Source organism: Chenopodium album, chromosome 16 (genome assembly GCF_948465745.1).
Source record: "Chenopodium album chromosome 16, dcCheAlbu1.1, whole genome shotgun sequence".
Classification (NCBI taxonomy): Eukaryota; Viridiplantae; Streptophyta; class Magnoliopsida; order Caryophyllales; family Amaranthaceae; genus Chenopodium; species Chenopodium album.
The window spans coordinates 16375826-16403743 of NC_137849.1; the positions used below are offsets into that span (position 1 = coordinate 16375826).

General features: G+C 37.8%; 1 non-coding gene across 1 annotated transcript; it reads left to right on the forward strand.

The window, feature by feature from the left end:
• Positions 1–24701: 24701 nt before the first annotated feature.
• On the forward strand, positions 24702–24807 carry LOC145587177 (small nucleolar RNA R71). Its single transcript, XR_014101201.1, has one exon. It is a non-coding gene; the product is annotated as a small nucleolar RNA R71 (small nucleolar RNA).
• The last annotated feature ends 3111 nt before the right edge of the window (positions 24808–27918 follow it).

Sequence of the window (27918 nt, forward strand, 5' to 3'; positions counted from 1 at the left end):
TCAAGAGGGGGAACCGGGTTACATCCTAAGCTTTGTATGCCCTGAGAGAACGCCAATGAGCTTCTCGAACATCACCATTCTCTTAAAATCAAAGAAAAGCAAACAAGTAAAGGACAAAAAGGCAAAATAAACTAAGAAATGCAATAAAATGAGAAAGCACCTAAGGAAAACACAAACTAGAGGAAATATAAGTAAAACTAAAGAAAAGGAGATAAAAAAGACATAAAAAGAATGAAAATTCATCCTAAAAGAGGCAAAATGAGTGCCATAAATGACATCACTAAGCTGCCCAACAAGACTGGCTATGCCGCACAGCAAGGCTTAAGGCAAGGCCTAGCAGGAGGCCGCATGGAGCACCAAGGCCGCCCATCACAAGGCCCAGCACGCAAGGATTGCCTGTGCACGGGCTGGCTATGCCGCACAGCAAGGCTGGCTGCCAGCCAGGCCTTGCGACAAAGCCTAAGCAGCAGCACAGCCTTGGTGCACAAGGCTGCTGTTACAGCACACCTTGTTGCCCAAGGCGGCTGCTGCCATGTGGCGTAAGGTGGGCGGATAGCCAACCTTGGTCCCCAAGGTTTGGTGGTCTTCCCACCTACCCTCCTTGTTCTTGTGCCACTTGTCGTTTACTTGTTGCATGAATATTTAATTTAATTTAATACTAAATTAAATCATTTTTTTCCCTCAAAATATCACTTCTCCCACATGGAAAGCTGATACGAATTTTAGGGATCCTTTGCCTATAAATACAAACCTTAATAGTTAAGATTATTCACATGAGTTGGTACTCAAAAAGGCATCTCCATAAAAGTGAAAAAAACCTTTAAGTTCACATAAAACGCTAGTAGTTGTTTTGGTCCAAACTCGGCTAAACTCCTAGTTAGAGACCGTTCAGGTCGTTTTTTGCGGGTGGACTATCATTGGAGGTCTACGCGCTTGCGGTACTCGGCTTTTGAAGTACGAGCTCATCGAACGAGCAAAGCGCGCATCAAGGGTAATATTGTCTTTTCTCTTTATGTTGTTAATTATGTCTTTTAGTTATATTAATGGTGAACAAGTCTTGGAGTCGGGTTTTGTTCTGCGGAAAGTCGGACTATCGAAACCCAACAGCGGTATTGGAGCCTTGCTCATTTAGTTTTGTAACTAATATTTTCAAGGTGTTAAAATCCCTATAAATTTCTAGTTGTGGTTTCTAATTAGATTAGTATCTCAATTTTATTAATTTTAATCTCGTTTTAATTAGATTTTTTGGCTCCCGAACCCAGATTTTCACCCAAGACTAGTGAATTTTTGGTGGAATCGATGTTCTGGAAACGTTCTGACCCTTTTAAGATTGCGAAAAAGCCAAAATCTGCCCAGAAATGCCTATTTCAAGGGATTTTTCGTTTTGACAAAAAATTTTAAATCTTTTAAACCTTGAATCTTAATAGCATATTAATTGTGATTATGTTTTTGGTTCTTTCCTTTAAACTTCTGCAATTTTAGACCACTTTTGAGCATGATTACTATGTAGTAATTGGTGCTTAATGGTTGGCTCAAATTTTCACATAATTGCAAATGAATTGCTTTAAGTGTGAAAAGTTTGTGTTTTGAGGCTCTTAAGTACTATAGATCTAACTTTTAATTATTTTAGTTGGTTGGAACTTTGTGTTACTAAATTCCATGATTGTTTATTGAACTTTTTTGATTTAATCATTTATTAAGTTGGTTGGAATCATAAAGTTTCAAACTTGTGATTGAATTTTAAATAATCTTCATGTTGGAAGATGTAATTTTTCAAAGATTCACAAGTTAAAGTTGGAATTTTTCATTGAATATTTATGTTCATTATTCCAACTCCCTTTTAGTTCTGTTAAATCTCATCATTAATTTATGTTAATTAAATTAATAGTGAGAGTAGCCCTTATCAATTTATGTTGCACCATGTTAAACCAAAATTATTAAAGATTGGTTCTTGGATTTAATTTTTGTTATGCACTTGAAATTGAAATTAATTAAGTAGGACTTGTTTTATTTTCATTTTGCTCAGATGTTGATTCTAAAATCAATTTAGAATTAATTATATATATCACACAAATATCGGGACAAAAACCCGAAAGCACCAAGCACGCAAATCAAGGCACAATAGCCCCGAGCATACCTTCGGTCAGCTAGGCTGCTTGCGCAGCTTGCATGTGGTTGCCGAAGGATGCTAGGCTGGTGCGTCGAGGTGATGCGGCTGGTGCGGGTGTGTGCAAGCAACTTGGTGCCACGTTTTGTGCACGAATACAATGCTGTTGTGAGGGGTTGCGGGTTGCGACTGCCAAGCAGCATGAGCCTCGCACAGCACCAGGAGGTTGTGCGGGCAACAACCACGCAAAGGCCCGTGGCTCGGTGCCTAGCAAACCAAGCCTCGTTGCTTGGGGCTAGGCCCTCGAGCAAAGTGAGGGGCTATGTAATTTTTCGTTTTTGCCGTTTTAATTATTTTATTTATGTTTATTTAATTTAATTAATTTTTAAGTCTAGGCCTCGGGTTTTGAGAGGCAATTCAAAATTTTTAATTTGGCAAAATATTTGGTTTACCGGCTTAATTAAATGAATTAATTAAGTTGGATGCGGAATTTAGTGGGAGCTTCATTATTTATTTGAGCTATTTTTTAATTGCACTGAATCACATAATCGGCTAACAACTTTGACTAATTTTAATTAGGCGCGTTAATCGGATTAACCACCTAAGTTAGTTACTAGTTTACGCGTGTTGATGCATTATTACTTGTTTTTCGTTGTAAATTGCATGGGCCATTAACATATAGTGAATGGATGAATAAAATGTATATTCTCTCACAGATTTTAAGAAATGGAAATTAGTGGGGGCCCATTAGGATAAAAAATACGGACTGCGTTCCGTCATGTATTTTTTGTAAATCTAAATACGGTCTACGAACCGTTGCGTATTTTTTTGTACCTTAATATTTAGATTAGTCCTAAATGTAGATACTAGTAGTTGCATAATTTTGGTTATGTCTTGAAGACGGGGTTTCTTGGAAGACAAAGCTATGAAGTTGCAAATCAAGACCCTTGAAGACATGAAGACTCAAGGGGTCATGCTAGTTGCCAAATGCATCATTTACTTATGTTTTCAATATATATGCTTATATATATGAATGATATGTTAGATGCATGTTTAGGATTTCGAATGTTGCGATGATTAATTAAGTTCACTTAAATCAACCAACATAGAAACCCTAGGTCCCCAAAATATTGAGTAAAACTTGCCATTCCAAAATAACGCTTACTGAACTAATATGCATAGTGGTGGGCTATCCCAAAGCTAGGCATCACTATCTCCCTAGGAACGTAAGGTATGTTGATGGGTTTGCCGAAGAAAGACATCACATACATGTTAATTTGTTTAGACTCAACGATATGAGTGATGGAGTCCTAACATGTCGTGGCAAAAGAGATAAATTGTTAAGAGAGCATTAGATGCGACGATTTATCTAACCAAGAGTGGCTTGGAGCCATTAGAAAAGAATTGCTTACCTTAGAGTAACAAGTGTTAAGACAAGCCAAAACATTCTTAATCACTCATTGATTCTTTGGATCTTGGAATCGCCTTATTCTCGCCAAATGGGGACAAATTTAATGCGTGGATATGACGCCTAATAAGATTGAAAGTTTGCATGAATGCTTTTAAATTTCAAACGTATTATGTTACTATCTTGATAAATGGTTATACTTTGCACTTACATTTGTAGAATTCTAAATCAAATTATATTGTTTTCAATGATTGGTAAAGGAAATCTTTGAGAACAGTTCTCAAAGAAAGGAAAGGCATTCTAAAATACAATTCTCATACATAACTTTTATAACTAAGTCCGTAAGGATGGTTGGACATCATGTATTCAAAATACTAGGTAGTTTTGATAAACATGAAATATTGAGTTGAAAACTTAAATTTTCAATCTTGACAACCAACATATCTTTTCGCTTCATACACTAATGAGTACAACTCATTTATGTAGTAATTCTAGTACGAATTAAAGGAAAAGATGGAACTTTGTTTTACGGTGCACTAGATGCTTAAATATGCTTAACAAAGTATAAAAGTCAGAACATTTAAAGAAATGGTTCTTAAAGCTTATGAGATGATGTATGATAAGAAATATAGGAAACGAGGAACAAAGAAAAGTAATAAGATTCCATTTCTACTTAAGAGTTCATGTTATTATAGTTAACTTAGTAACTCATTATCTTCAAAGTATCAGATATTGCTGGAGTGTTCCACTTTAAAAATGACCTCAAACTATTGAAGTTAAGCTAAGTTATTGACTTAAAAGCTTAGAATGAAGCAAGAAGAGCTACATCAGTTGTAAGGTCGTGTACTTTGTTTAAAGACCTTTTAAGCTAAGGCTGGATCAAATAAATGGTTATTATGTTCCATAATCAGCAACCAATCCGTTAACACACAGAAAGACTCACATTCAAAGTGAAGAGTAATAGTTGCGGATTCATTTGAATGGCATGGTTATTGAAGCCATAAGTCAAGAATGCTTGATTATAAACAAACATTTCCCAAACATGATAAACTCAAAAGTTCAAGTCATGGGTATGATTTGTATTCCGAACATCTTTAGCAATGTGACATTAACAAGAACGTACTTAAGGCTACATAGGCTCTTGACAGTTGATCGATTCGGAATCGTTCTAAGACAAGCAAAGTCTTTGATAAGTGAATTTTATGTCACTTTTAGGGTATTTTTATGCTTATTTTTCGGTTTAGTTTTTAATACTTTTCCTAGTTTAAGGCTTTATTTTCTCTCATTTTCTTATTTTCCTTATTTGGTCTTTATTTTGTGTATTTTTGTAGTTTTTAATAGTTTTTAGCTTATTTTCATAATTTATTTAAATTCTTTATTTTCTATGTTTTTGTTTTAAGTTTTTAGTTCTTGTTATATAATAAATTCCTAGTTTCTCTCATTTTCTTATTTGTTTTAATTTAGTCCTTTATTTTGTTTTATTAGTTTTTTTGCCCCTTTTTTCTCTCGGTTTTCTTGGTTTGTATAGGTATGTGTTCGGGTCAAGGTTCGGTCCCCTATTTCATGTAAAATGAGCTTCACAATTAAAGCTTTCAAGCCCCTCTTGCTGCCCCTTATCCTACAGTCCACCACCACCTATCCTACACCACACAAATTCCCAAACCTACCTCACATTTTCCCCTGCTCCCTCACCTCACAAACACCATCTCCTATGCTCCCAATTCCCCACCAAACAACAATAATTACCCACCATTACCACCAGCAATCACCTCGCCACCGCAACACCAAATTACCTCTAATTAACCACCTCTTTCAACACCCAAAGACCACCGCACCAGCTGCTGCCTAACCCACGCAAACACCACTACAAGCAGCTCCCAATTCGCACATCCACAGCCCATGAATACAGCAGTAAAACAGCTCGCATAACCACCTCAAACAGCCACCACTGCTCCTAATTTCCCACCAACCCGCAACTCACACCCCAAATTCGCACCTCAATCACCAAAATCGCCAGTAACTCAAAACAGAGCAGCCCGTATGCTACCTCAAAACAGCACCGCAGCAGCAAGGAGAAACCAAGGCCGCCGCAGGCGCGGCCTTGGGTCCTTCCACTCCTCAATTTTTCGATAGATGGCGAGGAGATGCCTAGCTGCGGCCGCTCCGAGTTTTGCGTGTGAGCTGTACGAAGTAATGAAGTTGGACGGCTGCGATTAACCCACTCAAGTCAATGGATGAGATTGGTGATGATGGTGTTTTAATGGGTGATAATAGCCATTGATGTTGATGATGCGTGGTCAGGAAGAGCAGCCAAACGAAAAGAAGAGGATGGTTCTGATGCTAGACTCGTGGGTTTTTTTTTTTTTTTTTCATTTTCCTTTTCCTTTTTCTTTCTTTGAATTTTGGTTTTGTTATTTAATTATTTTAATTAGTTTTATTTCTTTTTATTTTCTTTTCTTTTAGCTTGTAATATAAATACCCTTTGGGGTTTAATCCTTTTAAAAGAACATTTTATTCACCTTAGATAAGCTTAGCCTCTTTTATCTTCTCTCTCTTAGGATTAGATTAGGATTCTCTCTAGTTTTGGGAGTAGTTTTAGAGGGAGAAAGGTTGGATTTTTAATGGAGTTTTGAGAGGTTGAAGAAGCTAATTGTGAATTTTTTTTTCTTCTCATATATTCAATGAATCTTCCTAACTTTCTCTCATCTTTATTGATTTCCTTTATTTATTATTTTGTTTATTGATTAAAGTTGTTTTTTCGTTTAATAGTTTAGTTTTAGCTTTAATTCTAGTTTTACCTTATTTTTCATGTATATCTTTATGATGTTAATTTAGATTTTATTTTAGGGAATTGGATGAAGATTATGTTGATAAATTGAATGATTTATTGTGATTTCTATGCAATTGATTCTTAATTATTGTGTATGGATGATGCTTATATGGATTAGAATCTTTTTAGCTAATTGATTATATGTTCTTAATTGTGCTTTCAATCAATTGTGCGAAAGTGAGTTGTTTGAGAGTCTAAATTCCTCCATACCTGTGCTAGGTTAGTTGCACGAAAGTGAATTAGCTTAGTAGGATAATTAGCATACTTAATTGTGCGAGAGTGAGTTTTGTGTGTTGATTGTTCCTAATTAAGGTCATTTTCATCTAATTGCAATGTTGTTGTTGAATGCATTAATGTAATTGGATTCCACTTTCCCTAGTTTTAGTTGTTTGCTTTAAATAGTGTTTAGTTGAATCTCTCTCTATATCTCGATTATCCTAGTAGTCTAATTAGCATAGATTGATACACTTAGTCTTTTAGTTCGACCCTTTACTTGCCACTAACTAGTTTAGTGTAAGTTTAGGTATTATAAATTTCTAATTTGGCTAGGGTTAGTAGTCCCAACGACCTATTAACCCACGATCAACCGACAAAGTAAAGAGCGATTGTTCTTGGCATAGATAATTGACTCCAAAAGCTAAAGAAGATTCAATTATTTCAATGTTTCACAAGAATTTGAAAAAATATGGCTATATTAATCAAATGTGAACAAACTTGACCTTGAGTAGCTGAAAAGTTTTTTGAAGTACAGAATCAACTTGGCAAGATATCAAAAACGTCGAGCTTTGATCGAGCGATATTTTCTTGAGCCAAGTGTGACCATCTCAAAGTTATGAAATTGAAATTTTCATAAATAACTCCACAAAGAACATAGTGTGTCTTCACGGAGACCTCGATGCCATTAGAAAATGACTCGAACGATGATGGATCACATTCCTTCCTATAAAACTCTTAAAGATTTGCACAAATGACTAATGTTACACTAAATGTCAAAGCTAAGAAAGGATGCCATATTCAGTTATAGATAGAATTAACTTCTAAACGTCTTTTCAAGTATGTGTCTAAGACTCTTAGCCTCAGTGGGAGCTCACTTGCTTAGTGGGAGCTAAGTGCCTCAGTGGGAGGTCACCGACTTAGAAAGAGCTAGGTGGCTCAGTAGGAGCTTAATGGCTCGATAAAGGCTAAGATAGCTCAAGTAAGAGCTGACTGTTTGTTTCACAACGAACTTTTACCAAAGATAATATACATGTCTCTTTGTAAGCATACAAGCGAGAATACGGGCATTATCTCCACAACCTAATTGAGAACATAATGTTTGTTGCTCTACATGGTGTCATTTTAGAAAGTAACACAATTCCAAAACGACAAGTGGGAGGAATGAACTCGATGACCATCGAGCTTAGCAACAAACTAGAACTGAGAATATCGAAAGACTCAAAAGAGCTTCATGAGAATGATTGATCAAGAGTACTCAAAAGGACTCTACAAGTTTCTTAAAAGAGAATTCATTACTCACAAAACATCAGAAATGATGGAGTAAGATCAACGTAATCGAAGGGCTTTGAAAGCGCCTTGAAACTCAGTGTTTGATGCAATTACCCCGTATAGGTATAGAATTCACCAAAGGTTTGGATTGAATCCTATAAATTTCTATTATGTTAGAAATAAACCTAAGACTTACACACATACTATTTACTATTAGATGGTAAGGGAATAGTGTCTTGTAAATTAGCTACGACAAATCCAAATTCCAAATAATGGTTAGAGGCCATAAAATCCGAAATAGACTTCATGTTTAAAAATCATGTTTAAAAGTTGATTAATTTACATGAAGGGAGAAAGACCCATCGATCACAAATAAGTTTTCAAAGAGAAAACAAATATGGAAATATATATGCATATATAGCTAGATTGATTGAAAAGGATACAATTAAATTCACGGTGTTGATTTTAATAAAAACCTATTCACCAAATCAGAATGCTCAAGTCTTTTCGTGATCAATCTAGCAAAATTGCACATATGAAATATGGAAAAATAGATACCAAAACCGCCTTCCTAAAATAGGTTTTTAGAAGTGACTATGAAAATAGTCTAAGGGTTTTGAAAATCTAAATAATGCTAGATTTGAAAACAAGCTCAAAAAATCCGTTATGGGATTGAAGAAAGCATTGCGTAAAGGAATTGGAAAGTGTTTTCTCATAATGTTAATAAAAGGATTAACTTATGGAGAAACATAGAAATTCTTATGGATAATAAGTTTAGTAGGAGAAAGAGTCAATCTTGTAAGGTCCAGCAAGAAGTTTACGAACTCTGTTGTAAATTAAATATCAAATGCTAAATGCTTAAATTTAAAAGTATTTTTTATAATGGACCAAGCTAATGGAGACACTTAGTACATATTGGGAATTAAGATCTATGGTATAGACTTAATTAAATGTTTAAACGAGTAAAGGAATTTACCATGTTAAACATGAAGGACCTAGAAAGGCTTTCGATCCATATGTATAAAACTAAGTAAAATGTTTGAACTAAGTATAAGCTAGGCTGAATACTAAGTCAAACAAGAAAGACTCTAGTAGAGACTTTCAACTGTATCAGATAGCAAACAGTTTAGCAAGACTCGGTGAAACAGGATAAGCTAAAAGGTCACATGATTGGAAAAAAATTGAGAATAATTCTGCAATTGAAACTATCATGTATGCTATGAAGTCGTCACACAATTTACATGTTTAGAGAATGAGAAGAATAAAGTACCAATCAAAATAAATCTAAGTAATGGATCGTTAGATTGTGATCAAGAACATCCAAAGTACTAGGATATGTAAAAAGGGATGAGTTCTTGACGTGTGGAAACAAATGTAATTTGAGAATTGATGTTGCAAGCACATCCTTAGGAAGGATCAAGATCCTTAACAAGGAAGCCATTTATAAGCACGAGCTAAAATGCGTCGTGTCTTGAGAATGGTAACATGGACGTGTATCCATGCGTAATGTGCGGAAATTTAAGGTAAATTTCCATAATCGCAAGTGATTAGGGTATCCCAAATCATTGTGAGCCGTTTGGAGTGAAACCCAAGCAGAGCACCATTAGGAAGTCTACTAAAATATATGTTGAGAATATTGTTGCCTTAAAGTCAATAAGAAGGAAGATGTTAAATGAAAAGTTCGTTATTGAACGTTGATGATTGTAGGTTGTCAAGTTGAAGATCTCAAATCATAAAAATGAGTGGGAGCCATCACTTGGAAAATAAATCCTAAATCACATATAATCCATAACACTCTCAAATTTTATCATCTTATCAATAATGAAGATGCTAGGATTTGCAAAGTAATCGTAACTAAACCAATGCAATAAGTGAACGACAACCATAATTGCATGAGAGAAATCAAGCATATTAAATATGGGTGTGATTTCTATAAATGTTTTATGAAGAGTATTACTCTTAAAACTTTTGGGAAAACCATTTATCATAAGATGAAACGTTGAAAAGTTTCATAATGAAATAAAAAATTTTACTAATTATTCCACAAAACTATTTAATTGTGGTTTAGGATTAAATATTGAGTCCATTTGGTTTTGAGAATATTTAAAATAGGGTATCAAGACCAGTCTTGGATAAAGAAACACCAATTAAGTGAACATTGAATATTATAATCGAAGTATATCCCTAATCGAGGTTATTTAATTGATGGACGATTAATGATTACTTGAGATTAGTGTGTAGTTTCATTTATAGCACCGTTTCCTGTGCCACAAGGACATGATTGTCATAAATCATTTGCACATGTATTGGTTTAGAACCATACCGGATCGACCTATGAGAATATTTTAAGAGATTTAAAAATTGTCATAAGTACACATCTCATTATGGCTATCGGAACCTCTTTCCTCGACAATGTGTATTGTGAGATCTTTTATTTGAGTACTAGTCCACTTTAATGTTCATCAAACGTCTGTCGTACATGGGGATTATAACGGCAACACTCAGGCGGCTAGGTGCTCTTAGTAACAGAAGCTGATTGTACAAGACTGGAATGTCCCCCTACTAACAATAGGGAACATGTCTTTGTTATTTACAAGGCCTCTCGAAGAGCGAGACTGTGAAAATGCGTGGATGTGCTCAGATAGATTTAAGAAATCATCTGCTTATTGGCAGTCAAACTCGAATTTCGAGAAACACTTCTGGACGTAATAAGAATGATGAATAATCTTACCTTATAGTCCATGAAGAGACATTAAGTGATATAGGAAATAGGCTATACACAAAAAGTGCACTTGTCCGGAAGGAGTAGTGGGAGATTAATAGGAATGATGTCCTTCGAACAAGTGTATTATTCCGATAGAGGGTTCGGAATTATTAGAAAGTTAATTATACAGTGAGGTGAAGTGATCGGAATGCCTAGTTGGAGGCCGTTTCCGATTAGTATTATTAATGTATAATTAATATTACAGCTTAATCTTAACTGAACCCTTCAGGTCACTCCCAAGCAAACTAAAGATCCGTAACGATGAATTAATCCGAAAGGAATTAATGATTTAATCAAGTATTACGAACAAAGACGTCAAATTCCGAGCTTAGAGCGTCGAAACTAAGTGTCGTGAATCAAGTTAATTCCGAGAGTTGACTTAATTAGTCAAACGACATATTTACCTAAGCCCGGATGCCTAGTGTAAAGGTCTTGATATATCTCGATGGTAGGACAAGACTTAGGACGAGAACATGTGCCGAGAACACCAACCACACCACTCGGGCCTAGCATGCTAGGTGACCTTGTGCATGCAGGCTAGTGGTCGTAGCACAAGGCCTAGCTAGCATGCTAGGCCAAGCGGACTGCCAAGTCGCCCAATACTAGGCCCAGCATGTTGGTTGGCCTTAGCGTGGGCTGGGCGTAGTGCCTAGCAAGGCTAGCTGCTATCCGAGCCTTGAGGCAAGGCCTGGCAGCAACCTGCATGGAGCAACAAGACAGCCCAGCACAAGGCCAAGCACACCAGGCTGGCTTGTGCACGGGCTGGCTATGCCGCACAGGAACGTTGGCTTATAGCCAGGCCTTGCGACAAAGCCCAAGCAGCAGCACAACCTTGGTGCACAAGGCTGTTGTTACAACACACCTTGTTGCCCAAGACAGTTGCTGCCATGTGGCGTAAGGTGGGCGGACAGCCAACCTTTGTCCTCAAGTCTTGGTGGTCCTCCCATCTACCCTCCATGTTCTTTTGCCACTTGTCGTTTACTTGTTGCATAAATATTTAATTTAATTTAGAATTAATTTAAATCATTCTTTTTCTCACACTAACACTTCTCCCACATGGAAAGATGATAGGAATTTTGGGGAGCCTTTGCCTATATATACTAACCTTAGTAGTTGGGATTATTCACCTTGAGTTGGAACTCAAAAAGGCATGTCCATAAAAGTGAGAAAACCTTCAAGTTCACATAAAACTCACGTAGTTGTTTTTGTCCAAACTGGCTAAACTCTGAGTTAGAGACCGTTCAGGTTGTTATTGTGGGTGGACTATCATTGGAGGTCTACGCGCTTACGGGACTCGACTTTCGAAGTAAGAGCTCGTCAAACGAGTGAAGCGCGCATCAAGGGTAATATTGTCTTTTCTCTTTATGTTGTTAATTATATCTTTTAGTTATATTAATTGTGAGCAGGTCTTGGGGTCGGGATTTGTTTCGTGGAAAGTCGGACTTTCGAAACAAAGCTATAGTCCCATGGTCTTACACAAGTGTCAAGCATGCCACTTTCACTCACTATTTAAAAGCACACACTTTATGCATGTTTCACTATGACCACGTATAGAGAGTTTTGTGTGCGCGTGTTTTCCGTCATTTTTCTTAGGGGGGTAAGTCGGATATTAATCCTCCCAACATAACCATGTTTTTTGAACTATAAACTTGATTCCCAAAAATGCACCCCATTTTTTGCTTTTTAAAACCAATAAAAGTCAAAGTCAATTTGAGTCAAGTCATTAAAAATCAATTGTTTAATATTACAGCACTTGGTCAAGAAGAGAAGGACGATTAATCAAGGACAACATCTTCATTCAAGTTCTACTCTTCGACAAACCCATTAGACACCTAAAAAAGTTCGTACTAATGGCTACCCAACAGGAAGTCGATGAGCTAAGGAAAAACATGAACAACTTGGCTGAGATGTTGAAGACTATTGCTTTTCAAGTCAACGATCCTGTCAAGCAAAAACAACTTGAGCATATGGAGTAAAGCCTCAGCAAATCTCCAACAACTACAAGTTTCAGGGAATTAGCTCCCAAGGGGTCTTAGTGCACAAGGAACTTCTTCCGCAGAAGTTCAACGCCAATGACATCCCTAAGTTCAAGCCTACCGATAACCCTTATTTTCATTTAAGAGCTTTCGAGACTATAATGAGTATTAAGGCTATTGATAGGAAGGTCTTCTCTTCAGTATTCTCACTATCTCTTTAAACCGTTTGTCAACAATGGTTTTTCTCCCTATAAAAGGAGAAGACCTCTTCTTGGGAATCTATCACAAACGCTTTCATTGATAGATACAAGAGCAACATCCAAGTTGAGACTGACCATAGGGAGCTTGAGATGTTAAAGCAAAAAGAAAACAAAGGATTTACTTCCTTCTTTAACAAGTGGAGGGAAACTTCTGCTAAGATGGTAGAAGTTCCTACTGAAAAGGAATCTGTGAGGATGTTCGTCTAGAACCTCCAAGAAAAGTATTCAAAATATTTAAAGTACCAAAGCAATTTGAATATTTTCAAGGCCGTCTATGACATAGATATTGACATTGAAGATGACCTTGCAAAACAAAAAGCTGCTAACAAGAGCTACAATGGCTGGAAAAGCAAGAAGAACGACAATCCTTCCTGTTCTAAAACCACCCACTCAAATAATGTTAGCACCTTTAACTTGAATGAGGTCCTTGCTATGAACAACCAAGGACAAAAGAAGCGATTTAGGAGAAATTTCACAGCTATTGGCATGAGTTATGATACAGCGTTCGATCGACTTCACACTAAAGGACTCATAACACCTATTGGACCGTTTGGAGATCCACCAGTCGAAAGGAGAACGGCTAGTTGGAACCCCAACTCACATTGCAAGTACCACCAAGGCAGGGGCCATCTCAATGAGAATTTCTTGAAGTTAAAAGAAGCCATTCAAGACCTAATCGATAGCAATAAACTTCCATTGCCTCCTGCTAGTAAAAAGCCATGTATCAATAGTGCTCCACTTTCTGACACCTTCGCAATTTCTGATGAGGAAAATCACTTTGACCCATCACTCCTCATCAAACTGATCGAAGAAACTCATGCCACCAAAGAAGAGGTGGAAACCTTTTTTGATGCCATGAGTGATTTTCCTCCAACTGAAGAACCTGCCTCCAAAGAAGATGTATGGGTTCTCATAAACATAATGAGGGCAGCGATGACTTAATTTCATTATTCCATCTAGGAAGCAAAGAAGATGGAGGAGAGACGCATCACTGAAAAAATGATGCCCACTGAGACTACTAAAAGAAAACCTTTTTCTCTCAAAGTAGTCGAACCACCCAAAAAGAATAATATGGCATATACACTTATTGGGACTTCTTATGAAAACATGTTCAAAATTATTTTCGAGAATGGGAAGATCAAACCTCTCGAGCCAAGACCATTTGAATAACTGAAAAGGACAAATAGGTTCTACTGTTCTTACTATAAATCTGGAGGACATACCATAGAACACTGTTTCAAATTCAAGGATCTAGTCCAAGGATTGATCGACAGTAAAAAGTTGGTTCAAATTCGGCCAGAAAAGGATGTTAGCATCAATGGAGTTTGGGAAAGCGGTGATGAGGATGTCTACCTCAAAGACGTAGAAGAAACCCCACTCTCCACAATATATCCGGTCGATGATATTTGGGGTGAAGAAGATCCTCTATCGACGTCCTCACAGGATCAGGGAGAATGCAACCTCCCATCACGAACCAACCCATTCCTACCACTCAACAAATCCCAATTCCAATTATATAAGACAACGATGTTGTCAAATAATTGAAAAAGACTAAGGTAGAGATGAATGTATTGAAACTCCTAACCACATCCCACGAGCATAGGCTCGTAGTAATGGATGCCTGGCTAAAGTAGGGATAGATTCAGAAACCTCACCTGAAGGTTTGGCTAACTTCCTTACCAGTGATCTTCCCAATCCCATCAACTTGATCACCTTTTCTGACAAGGATTTACCTCTTGGAGGTGATAAGCACAGTAAAGCCTTGAACCTCACAGTTGTTTTGCAAAAGGATGAACGTTCCAATGACCATCGTAGATAATGGGTCGACAATTAATGTTTGCCCACTCCAAACCGCGAGAATGTTAGGGATAAGAGATGAGGACTTGTCCCCATAAACACAAGGCATAAGAGCTTACAATAACACTCATTGTCAAGCTCTTGGGACCATCACGATGAATGTCACAACGGGAGTCATTGAGCATGCAATGCCACTACTTTTCAAGTAGTAGATATTAAAGCTTTGTTCAACCTATTTTACGACGCCCTTGGCTTCATAACCTCAAGGCCGTCCCTTCATCCCTCCACCAACAAGTCAAGACTATAGTTAGGGGAATTCCTATCACCATCGATGCTTACCCTATGAGAATCAAAGCAATTGATAAGCCAATCATAAATGTGGAGCACGATGAAAACGATAAAGACTTATGGGGCTTTAATGCCGAAAAGGTCTCTTTTATTGAGGAAGATGAAAAGACCCCTCTTCGCTATGACCTCCATTCAAACATGATAGTCAATGCTATTCTCAGAAAACAAGGGCACTTTCCTGAAATGACTCTAGGAAAGAAGAAAGGAATAGTGAAGCAAATGGGACTGCCTGGCCTCCCTAATTTAGATACTTTTGGACTTGGTTTCTAATCGACTCCGAAAGACTATAAACGAGCCCGGGAAAATTTCAATGCGCGGAGAAATACTTGTACCTAGAAAAAAGATATTCTAATGGATCATTATCCCCTCACTCTAAATAGAGAGTTCATAAATGAAGGTGAAGATTATCCATGCCACAAATTCCCCGAACCGTTCGTCAAAGATGGGATAAGACAACCAGGGTTCGAGATATTCTTGGACTGTAATTACTTAGATGAGATCACACACTACTAGAAAAGTGTCGTTTTCCGACGGAAAAAATTCCTTGGAAACACCCTGTTTTCTATCGGAAATATGGTTTCCGACGGAATTTCGTCGGAAACTGTCGTCGGAAAACCATTCGTAGGAAAAAGGGCCTTTTTTGCCGAAAATGTGTTTCCGACGGAAATCTTGCATCGGAAGACATATTCTGGCCTGGGAAAGTCCGTCGTAAATTTCCGACGGAAAACAAATCCTTCGAAAACTTCTACCCAAAAAAAAAAAAACCCAACCCCACCCCACACCACCACCCACCACCACATCCAACCCCAAATGCCACCCCACAAGCCAAAAAAAAAACCCACCTCACCCCACACCACCACCTGCCACCACGTCCAACCCCCACTGCCACCCCATAAGCCGCCACCACGCACCGCACCATCAAACCAACCAAACTCTAAGGCGCCACCACCACCTTAACCTATTCAACCCTAACCCACCTAACCCGAATTAACCCACCCACCAGACCCACCAGCCCCTACACCCCACCGAACCCACAACCCACTTCACCTAACCCACACCGAAACCCATATCTACCCTGACCGACCCAACCACCAACAAAACCGACCCAAACTCACACCACCAAACCACCCAAACACACCCAAACCACACACCCAAACACACCCAAACCACCCAAACTCACACACCCAAAACACCTAAACCACCCAAACGACCAGCCAACAATCGATTTTTTTTTTTAAAAATAAAAAATAAAAAGTCGAAAAACATACCTTATTACCTAAATTTGGCTTTAAATTCTTGAATTTGGTTTAATTAGGCCAAATTCGACCATGAAAAGTCTAGATCTACACTTTTCATGTTCGAATTTGACCAAATAAACCATTAAATTCGACCAAGCAAAACACCAAGACGGAATATGAGGAAAGAGATGAAAGACGGAGAAGATGGAGGAGGAGAGAAGAAGAGAAGAACAAGAAGGGACGGAGGAGAGAGAAGCGAAGGAGAGAGAGAAAGAGAAGGAGAGAAGGGCACATGAGAGAGAAGTAGAGAAAGGGCGCATGACATTTAGGGAGGAAAGCATTTAGGGACATTAGGGTTTTAAGAGAATAGATGACCCGTGTTTTTTTTATATATAAAAATATATTCCGACGGAATATTCCGTCGGAAATTTTCGACGGATTTTGATTCCGTCAGAAATTTAATTTTCCGTCGAAAAGCGTATTTTTTCCGTCGGAAATTTCCGACGAATTTTTAAAATCCGTCGGAATTAACCGACAGAATAAAAATGCGTCGGAATTTCCGACGTTTCCGACGGAATTTCGTGTCTGTCGGAAGAAATCTGTCGGAATTCAGCCTTTTTCTAGTAATGCCAACTCCCATCTATAAGGAGCAAGCACCTCCATGCTTCGACTTCAATGTTATGGGTCTCCTCTTTGGGTACGAGAAAAATGAGCCCAAACATATCGACGACAACTCCGCGCTTATCCAAACAGTTTTACAAAGTGAAGACTTTGCTCCTACAAAGCTCTTTAATTCGGCGGAAGGAATAGTTTAGGGATGGCGAAAAACTATGAAGGTGACTACGCCGAGTGGAAGAAGAATCTCTATCACCACAGGACAAGGACCAATGTTCGATGAGTCATAGTCGTCTAAGTCTGAGTCTGAGTCTGAATTCAAGTCTTCTGTAGCCAAGTGTTCTAAGTCTTCTATAGTTGTGTCTCCTTCTATCCCTTCTAGTTTAGAACCTACTCCTAGGATAGTCAGTAGTCAAGTCCCAATGGACGTATATCTTTTCGATGTAATGGTTTCGGGATTTAATAACATGTCTTCTTCAGCTTACTCTCGTGTCATTCTCTCACCCAAGATGATGAGCATTGCTTTGCTAACAATGAAAATGATAAAGAAATAATTAAAGCAGTGGAAACACTTGAAAATAAAACACCGATAATTGAAGACACCGAAACAGTTAATATATCAAAAGATCCAACAATTAAGAGAGAAGTTAAAATTGTTTTAACCCTTAATCAAGAGAAAAGAATTGATTTAATCAATCTACTAAAAGAATTCATCGATGTTTTCGCCTGGTCATATGAAGATATGCCAAGAATAAATAGAGAAATTGCTCAACACACTATACCCTTAATTCCAGGAATGAAACCTGTAAGACAAAAGTTACGTCGAAAGAAACCCAACGTAGCTCTTAAAATAAAAGAAGAAGTGCAAAAACAAATAACTGCAGATTTTATCAAGGTATCCAAATACCCCGAATGGGTCACAAATGTGGTACCAGTTCCTAAGAAGGATGGTAGGGTAAGAATGTGTGTCGACTATAGAGATCTAAACATGGTAAGTCCAAAGGACGACTTCCCTTTTACCGTACATCGACATTCTAGTAAATAATACAACAAATTACGCACCTCTCTCGTTTATGGATGGATACGCGGGATATAACCAGATTCTCATGGCTGAAGAAGACATGGAAAAGACTACCTTCATAACACCTTGGGGCACTTACTTATACACGGTAATGTCATTCGGGTTGAAAAATGCGGGTGTTACTTACCAAAGAGCAGCGACTGCTTTACTCCATGACATGATGCATAAAGAGGTTGAAGTATATGACAATATGATTGTAAAATCAAAGGACCATCTAGGACACCAAATAGCCTTAAGGAAATTCTTTGAGAGATTAAGAAAATATAACATGAGGCTAAACCCAGTTAAGTGTGCATTTGGAGTCACCTTAGGAAAACTCTTAGGCTATGTCATTAGCTCTAGAGGAATAGAGATAGATCCAACCAAAATCAAAGCAATCATGTCAATGCCGTCGTCCAAAACCGAGAAACAGATTCGAGGATTTATTGGCTGGTTGCAATACATAAGTAGGTTCATATCTAAATTCACTATGATATGTGAACTAACATTTAAGAAGCTCAAAAAGAATGTACCAGTAATATGGGACGACGAGTGTCAAAAAGTCTTTGATAAGATCAAAGGCTATCTCGCTAATCCTCCTGTATTAGCATCTGCACTTCCAAGAATCCCTCTTCGGCTATACCTAATGATTACCAAGGAAACAATGGGAGCTATGCTAGCACAAGAAGTAGAAAATAAAGAAAACGCCATCTACTACTTAAGCAAAAAGATGCTCGTGTATGAAGTTTGCTATACACCGCTTGAAAAATTGTGCCTCGCATTAGTGTGGGCCACAACCAAGCTAAGACACTACATGCTTGTCCATATAGTGTATGTAGTATCAAATGGATCCTCTTAAGTACCTTTTTGAGAAATCTACACTCAACAGGCAAATATCTAGTTAGATAGTCAACCTAGCTCAATTTGATGTAAGATTTATGCCTCAAAAGGCAATCAAAGGATCAGTGGTTTCAGTCTACTTAGCGGATTTCCCAATTGAAGATTTGACATTGATGCATGAAATGACTTTCCGGACGAAGACTTAATGGTCACGGAATATGATACTTAGACATTATACTTAGATGGAGCCTCAAACCAGAAAGGATGTAGCGTAGGAGTACTATTAGTATCGCCAAAGGAAGAACATGTCCCAACCTCAATAAAGTTAGATTTCGACGTTACCAACAATGTTGCAGAATACGAAGCATGTGTGGTAGGCCTTGAAACTGCTTTGGCATTGGGAGTAAAGAAACTACACATATTCGGAGACTCTTCCCTCATCATCAACCAGATTTCCAAAAGATGGAAAGTAAGGAGTGAAAGTTTTGCCCCTTACTAAACATACTTAGTGTAGACACCTGATTGTGTCTCCCCAAAAAACCAAACTCGGAGATGAATATCTTTCACGTCATTGATTATCGGATAAGGTGAAATGTGAAAAGTCTTATGATGTGGTCGTTTTAATAAAAATACTTCTTTCTGTTTTCGAAAATATTTTTGTTCGTACTCTTTTTTTGGAAAATGTCCAGTCCATTTTAGTTTGGTCCATGATAAGTGTCCAATAATGGTGTAGTTGGATGGGTCTTGAAAAGAGCTTTCCGATGATATATTATAAGCCCAATTCCAATGAATAATGAGGAAGTTATGGCCAAAATACTAAATTAGGCCCGAAATGAGTTTTATATACGGCCCAATGATCAAGTGGAGGGCCCATTAATTATTATTCCTGAAATCATTAGGATTAACTTTAAATTACTAGAATAATCTAGAAGGTTCTTGTAAATTCAAGTGGAATTAGGATTAATAATTATGTTTTTTTGAAAATAAAGAATTTCATTTGGAATAAAACAAGTGTTTTAAAAGATTAAATCTGGTTTTAATTATGATAAATACGGAGTCTAATTACTTAATTATATTAGGAAAAGGACTCCGTACAGCGTTTTTATCTTTTCAGCACCATCGCCAAACGACAGCTTCATCACGCCGCGATGGAAGTAGTTTTACTCCAAATCGAATTCGATCTTTTCTGATCGTTTCGAGACTATTTTCTTTATAAATAGGGTCGATATTCCCCGTTTTAATCATCAACAACAAGCAATCATCTTTCTTTTCTCTCTCTTAAGCAATAGCTTATTCTTTCTTCCTCATGCTTTCTAGCCTAGCATTTTTACAAACACAATAATGCATTCACAAGTTCTAGACACACCTAGCCGAGCTCGAAGTTGCCTTCGCCCTAGACGTGAAAGGTTGATAATTTCTGAGGGTTTGGTCCCAAATCCCTATGTCAATTATTTAAATTAATTGTTTGATTTAAAATTTTCCTTGAAGTTACTAACGTTGTATTGGTTTGATAGAAAGAGATACGAGGCAACAAAGTAAGTTGTTTTATTGCTTTATCATGCTTAGATTATTTTAATTCCTAGTATCTTGATAGGATATCTTTATGACTTCTAGTATCATGTTTAGGGTATAAATTAATATTTCTAATATCATGTATGCTTCTAGTATCATGTTTAGGTTGCTTCCTATTTTCTTCTATCATACTTATATCATGTTATGGTTAAAGCTTTGATTTTTATTGTTTAGAGACATGCTAGGATTTGTTATTAATCTTGTTATTATCATGCCAAGGATCTTGCTACTATTATTATGCTTTCATGAAATTGAGAATATTATGATTATGATGATGTTTGTTGTTTATATTGATTGATATATTATTGTTATTGCTTGATCACGCCCTCTCTTACAGGATTAAAGGGAATTTGTACTTGAAATCACGCTTAATAAGATAATTAATAATTTTATTTAGGCTAATGTAATTTTGATTCAAGTGATCGCCAATAATAGATTTGTTTGTATATTAATATTCAACCAACATATATTAAACAGGTTTAGGGTTAATATATTGATTATATGTTAGTCAGAAAGCGCACATGAATATTAAAAGAATAAAGTAGAGGCCTATTTAGGGCAGGTTCAATCTCTTTTAGGTTGGATTTGTACCTTCATCCCCGAATATCCAGTCATGGTTCCAAACCACTATGGAGTTAGCGATCTCATGGATCATGAAGGGGTGTAACCTTCACCCTGTGAACGGTTTACAAGTTCCTAAAACTTGTTGGCGACTCTTTTGCTCTAGCTTCCTTCCCTTTTTACACCACCATACTTAAGTGTATGATCACAGTGGGGCTCAAGTGTAGGATGCTTGAAATATTCCCTACAGTTTTTAGCGACTCTACTGGGGAAGATTTCTATTTTAATTCTTAAAATTTATTTTGGCAATAATTTAGAATGAGTGGATGAGACTCGAAAAGTTCTAACTATTCATGTGCGTAGTTTTGATTGACATTATTAGCATAAGCATAAAAAGGTCCGCATTAGATAGACCATCCGTAATGCGTTAAAAACATAGGATTTTTACAAGTAGGAAATTTGGGAAATATCTTTCACAACTAGAATTGAAAAAACGCTGCAAAAACTGGAAAATTCTAAGAACAAAGAGAGCTGCTGAGGCATGTAGGAACTGGCGCTAAGAAAACAGTGCCCATCGCAATGGGATGGCTCTGTCACGATAGGGCTATCGTCTCGCAATGGTCCTTGCTGTCTTGCGCCGAGTTCTTCCAATACCGAGCCAGAAATCTGCGTTCTTGCTTTGACGGGTTCTAGTACTATTTGCTCAGTTTTACTTCCTGATTGAGTTTTTCTCACTTTTCTGAACCCATATGTGTTCTACATATGGCCATAACCCTCTAGGAATTCACACTCCATCTACTCAATCGTACGCTCATTGCAACGACGGGTACATCCGAGTTTGTGAATTCACCAAACCATGGAAACAAGTTTAACTTGCGGGGTCCCATCCATACGCGCCAACCCTTCCAAAGGTAAGACTTCCGCGCGATTCATCCGGACTCATAACCATGGACCCTCTTTGACTAACCTTTATCCTTGAACTTTAGAGAACTAGAGCCATGGTTAGGTTGCAAACTCATTGCATCATGTTGTGCTTACTTGACTACTTGTGCATCCTTTGTTTGTGCATATTTACACGAACCGTTTGTTTGACTTGTGCATAAGTCTAAATAAACTAATTAATGACTAAAGGACTTTGCTTAATTAATTAATAAACTAATTAATACGATTAATTAAAGTCTAATAAATTGACTACATCTGATTTAGTATGACTTTAGGCTTGTCCTTTTAAGGTAGAACGCTGGAAACAGGCCCAGACCGACGTATCAGTAATGACGCGAAGGTTGAACCTGTGGCGCGACACGGAAGTATCCATCGCGACGCGATAACATTATCACGCTGCGATGGCCTCTGGCGTTTCACGACAGTTCCTTTGCTTCAGAGACGGTTCAATTTTCTACATGAGTCCTCACGCCGAGTCTAATTAATAAGTTTATTATAATTAAAGCATTATTTAGTCCTTAAATTGAATCTAGGGACATAGTCCCATGGTCTTACACAAGTGTCAAAGCATGCCACTTTCACTCACTTTTTTTAAGCACACACTTTGTAAATATATACACCATGACCATGTTTAGAGAGTCTTGTGTGCGCGTGTTTTCCGTCATTTTTTTCAGGGGGGTAAGTCGGATATTAATCCTCCAAACATAATCATGTTGTTTAAATCCCATACTTGATTATTAAAAATATACACCTTATTTTTGCTTTCTCCTTTAAAACTAATAAAGTCAAAGTCAATTTGAGTCAAGTCATTAAGTCAAATATGGTTTAATTTACAGCTCTTGGTCAAGAAAGGAAGGGCGACTAATTAAGGACAACACTTTCGTCCAAGTTTTACTCCTTGATAAAATGATTCGACAAAAGAGAAAATCTAAGAAGAAAATGGCAACTCAGGAAGAAGTCAATGAACTTAGGCAAAACCTTGCTAGTTTCACTGAGATGATGAAGACTATAGCTCTTCAAGTCAATGACCCTGTGAAACAATAACAGATGGAGCGAATGGAAGAAAGCTTGAGCAAGCTCTCCAATGACTATAAGTTCAAGGTGATTAGCTCACAAAGGGTCTCGGTGGATAAGGAATTACTTCCACAGAAATTCAATGCCAAGGTGATTAGCTCACAAGGGGTCTCGGTGGATAAGGAATTACTTCCACAGAAATTCAATGCCAATGACATCCCAAGATTCAAGCCAACTGACAACCCCTACTTCCACTTAAGAGCTTTTGAAATAATAATGAACATTAAAGGGATTGATAGGAAGGCTTTTCATTTGTTGTTTTCACTATCTTTAGAAACCGTTTGTCAACAATGGTTCTTTTCCCTTAATAAAGAGAAGATCTCTTCTTGGGATTCAATAACAAACGGTTTTATAGATAGATACAAATGCAACATTCAAGTTGAAACTGACCATAGGGAACTTGATATGTTGAAACAAAAAGAGAATGAAGGATTCACTTCATTCTATAACAAGTGGAGGGAAACTTCTGCCAAAATGGTTGAGGTTCCTACTGAAAAGTAATCTGTAAGGATGTTCATCAAGAACCTCTAAGAAAAGTACTCTAAGCATCTCAAGTACCAAAGCAATTTGAGTACTTTCAAGGCCGTCTACAACATAGGAATCAACATTGAAGACGACCTTGCAAAACAAAAAGCTGCTAACAATTCCAATAGTGGATGAAAAGGAAAGACGAACAACAATCCTTCTTTTTCCAAAATACCCACCCAAACAATGTTAGCACCTTTAATCTGAATGAGGTTCTAGCTATGAAAAATCAAGGACAAAAGAAGACATTTAAGAGAAAATTCACACCTTTTGGCATGAGTAACGACACAGCATTTTATCATCCTCATGCAAAAGGTGTTGGCTAGTTGAGTGATTTGGGTCTCAAACATTTTGTTGTGTGTCATCATCTCATTGAACTTCTTGTCACTCACTGCGATGTAAGTGTTCAAAATTTTTGTTTGGTTTTCAATGATCTCCTCCAAGTTAGTTCTAGAAGATGAGGATTGAGCATAGGAATTATCACCTTGGGTCTTTGGAACAAAACCGGGTGGGGGACCCCTTTGAGCATTGTTTTGAAATTTTCCCCTACCTTGGTTGTTCCAATTATCCCTATTTTGATTTTGACCATAACCTTGGTTATGATTACCGTAATTTTGGTTTTGATTTTGGCTACTATAACCTTGGTTGTTATAGTTACCTCGGGAATTTTGGTTCCCTTGGTTCCTATTACCACCACCTTGGTTATAGTTGTCAAAATTCCCATGGTTGTTGTAATTCCTATTCCATTGACCTCTTTGATTCTCAAACCTAGAATCATTATTTTTTGACACATAATTCACATGCCCATTCACATTTCCATCTTGATCATCACAAACATCCATACATGCATGAGGGCAATTAGAAGCATCATGGTCAAACGATCCACAAACATCACAAAACAAGAAACCACTAGGCATGTTACTAGAAGAGGGAGAGGGTTGAGAATTAGAAGACTTACCTCTCCCCTTAAATTGGGAGGGAAGATTCAAAACTTGGGAGGTAGCACTTTCCAACTTTGCCTTGATAGCGGACATTTCCTTCCCCAAGTTTGTCATTTGCGAGGATAGATTGTTGATTGCATTTAGATGATCAACCGAGTACACCGAAGAGCTACTCTTGCTAGTTGACTCCCTTTCTCCGTCTTGCTAATCTCTATAGTAGCTCACTACGTCTTCAATTATGTCTACAACTTCCTCCTCCGTTTTATTCATAATGGGACCTCTGGCTCCTCCATCTAAACTTTACTTTTCTTGAGGACTAAGGCCACCATAGAAGATTTGAATAATTTGGTAAGTAGGAATTCCGTGGTGAGGATATTCTCTTAAATACTCCTTGTACCTCTCCCATGCTTCATAGAGACTTTCACTAGGCTTTTGCTTGAAACCTTGAATCAAAGCTCTAGCCTCCGCTGTTTTCTTTTGTGGATAGAAATGAGATAGAAATTCCTTGGTCACTTCGTCCCATGTCCTTAGAGAATTCGGCTTGACCTCCTTGTCTAGCCATTCCAAGGCACGCCCTGTGAGGGAAAAGGGAAAAAGCTTGACGTGGAAGAATTCTTGGGAAATTCCATTCACTTTGATAGTGTTGCAATACTTTTCGAACTCCTTGAGATGATTTAGTGGGCTTTCATGCTTGGCCCCACTAAATTGTCGCCTCTCTATCAAAGTGATCATTGCCAGCCTTATTTTAAAGTCATTTGCCAGTGTTGTAGGTGAAGCAATACCACTCTCAAATCTCTGGGCACCGGGAGTTCCCAACTCCTTCAAAGCAACCCTTGGATTTTCTCCCATCCTTGCTTGTTTTTCTTGTTGTGGTTCTTCTTCACTTTAAGGGCTAGAACTCAAAGAACGTCTAGCAACTCTTATCCTTGCAATTGTCCTCTCAATTTCCGGATCAAGTGGTACTAAAGTCCTTCCTCTTGTCCTATGCATACAATCTCAAAGAAACAATTAGTAACACGGCTATAAGTGTAGCCTAAAAGAGAAGATAGACAATGCAATGAAAAGAGCTCGACAAGCTATCTCCTAGAGGTCTAACTAGCGCCAACTACGAAAGACTCAAATTAGGAACGTCACTAACCAAGCTCAATCGACAAATGCGAGCTACAAATCAATTGTCTGTATCAATACAGGTATACAATGCAATTTAGTATGATATTAAAGTTAGCTACTCTTTAACTAATCACACTCATGTACAAAATCAATCAACCAATTTAATCACAATGCTAAATCAATCAAAAACCCCCAATTAGCTATGATCCATCACTCAAACAAGCTTCACCACATCCCTAGAAAGTAAACTACTCACAATCCATGGAAGAAGTCAAGATCAAATCTAAACAATTCAACAAATTCATCATCATCATTTCAATCAAACAAATTCAATCAACTAATCAATAAACTTGAACAATCAACAAAACAATTGAAATCAAAAGCTAAAGATTACATTAAAGTAAAAGAAATCCTTACAAACTTTGATGAAATCAAAGGAAATGTGCTTAGAATCATCAATCATCAACCATGAGTTTCTCTCTCTCTAAAATTCTTCTCTAATGAATTATCTAATCTCCAAAAATTCTCTAATGAATTCTCTCTCTAAAAATCTCTCATCTAAAAAATCCTCTCTCTAAAAATAGAAGAAAAATCTATATATAGTGAAGCTAACAAAGAGAAGTTTGTTAGATCGCCCAAAATAGACTCGTACAGGCACGAACTTCTTCAAGAAGATGCGCGGCCGCCCAAAAGAGGGTACGGAATAGGGGGAGCAACAGGCGCGGCCGCGCCAGAGCACCGCGCGGCCGCGCCACCACACTGCATGGTCGCGCCATTGTCGAGCGCGCCCGCACCTGGGAACAGAGCAGCTCTCTTCCCCTTTAACTGGACGCTCCTCGTGCGCTCCACTTGGTGTGCTTGATGAAGACGGAGCATGGCAGATTCTAAACACCTTAAAGGTGGGTTCAACACCAAAATTGGTGCCCCCACGGCTTAAATGCACGGCCTAAGGAAACTTGGAACTTGCACATCTCCATACTTGGTCTTCAAATGGAAGACACTAAGCATCCCAATCAATGAAAAACCCGGAAAGAAACCTCGGGAATCCTTGGACAACGATCTTAACCTGAAAATGAAAGAAAACAAACAAATAAAAGGGAAAAAGACAAAATAAACCAAGAAATACACGAAAATGGAAAATCAACTAAGGAAAGTGCAAACTAAAGAAATGAAGAGCAAAATTAAAGAAAAGGGAATGAAAAGAGCTATAAAAGCAATCTAAAATCACCCTAAAAGAAAACAAATGAGTGCCATAAATGACACTCATCAACCTTTCTCTCTCAAAGTAATTGAGACACTCAAAAGGAGTAACAAGGTATACACGCCCATTGAGACTTCTTATGCCAACATGTTTCAAATGCTCTTCAAGAGTGGGAAGATCAAACCTCTCAAACCAAGACTATTTGAATCACTAAAAAGGACCGATAGATTCTACTGTCCATACCATCAATTAGGAGGGCATACCATAGAACACTGTTTCAAATTGAACGATCTAGTCCAAGGATTGATTGACAATAAAAAAGTTGGTTTAAATCCAACCAGGAAAATATATTAGCATCAATGGAGTATATGACAGTGATGATGAGGATGTTTACCTTAAAGATGTGGAAGAAAGTTCACTTTCATCAATTTACCCAATTGATGACATTTGGGATGAAGAGTATTCTCCTATTGACGTCCTCAAAAGATCAGGGAGAATGCAACCTCGTATCACAACGCAACCCATTCCTACTACTCAACAAGTTCCCATACCAATCATAAAATACAATGATGTTGTCAAACAACTTAAGAAGACTAAGGTCGAGATGAACGTATGGAAATTACTAGCCACATCCCATGAGCATAGAGTCGCATTAATGGATGCCTTAGCTAAGGTAGGAATAGACTCAGAAACCACTCCCGAGGGGTTGGCTAACTTCCTCACGAGTGATCTCCCTAGCCCTAGCAATCTAATCACCTTTTCTGCAAGGACTTACCTCTTGAAGGTGATAAGCACAGTAAAGCCTTAAACCTCATAGTAATCTGCAAGAGAATGAATGTCCCAATGACTCTTGTATATAATGAGTCAGCAATCAATGTTTGCCCACTTTGAACTGCGAGAATGCTAGGAATAAGTGATGAAGATTTGTCTCCATCTACGCAAGGCATAAGAGCATATACCATAACGATGAATGTTACGACAGGAGTTATTGAACATGCTACCACCTTCCAATTGGTAGACATCAAAGCCTCTTTCAACTTATTATTGGGACGCCTTTGGCTTCATGACCTTAAGGCCGTCCCTTCGTCTCTTCATCAACAAGTGAAGGCCATAGTTGGAGGAATTCCTGTCACAATCGATGCTTCCCCAATGAGAATTAAGGCAATTGATAAACCTATCATAAATGTGGAGCATGATGAAAATGACGAAGATTTAAGGGAGATGAAAGGACCCCTCTTTGCTACGACCTCTAGATAAGTGACTT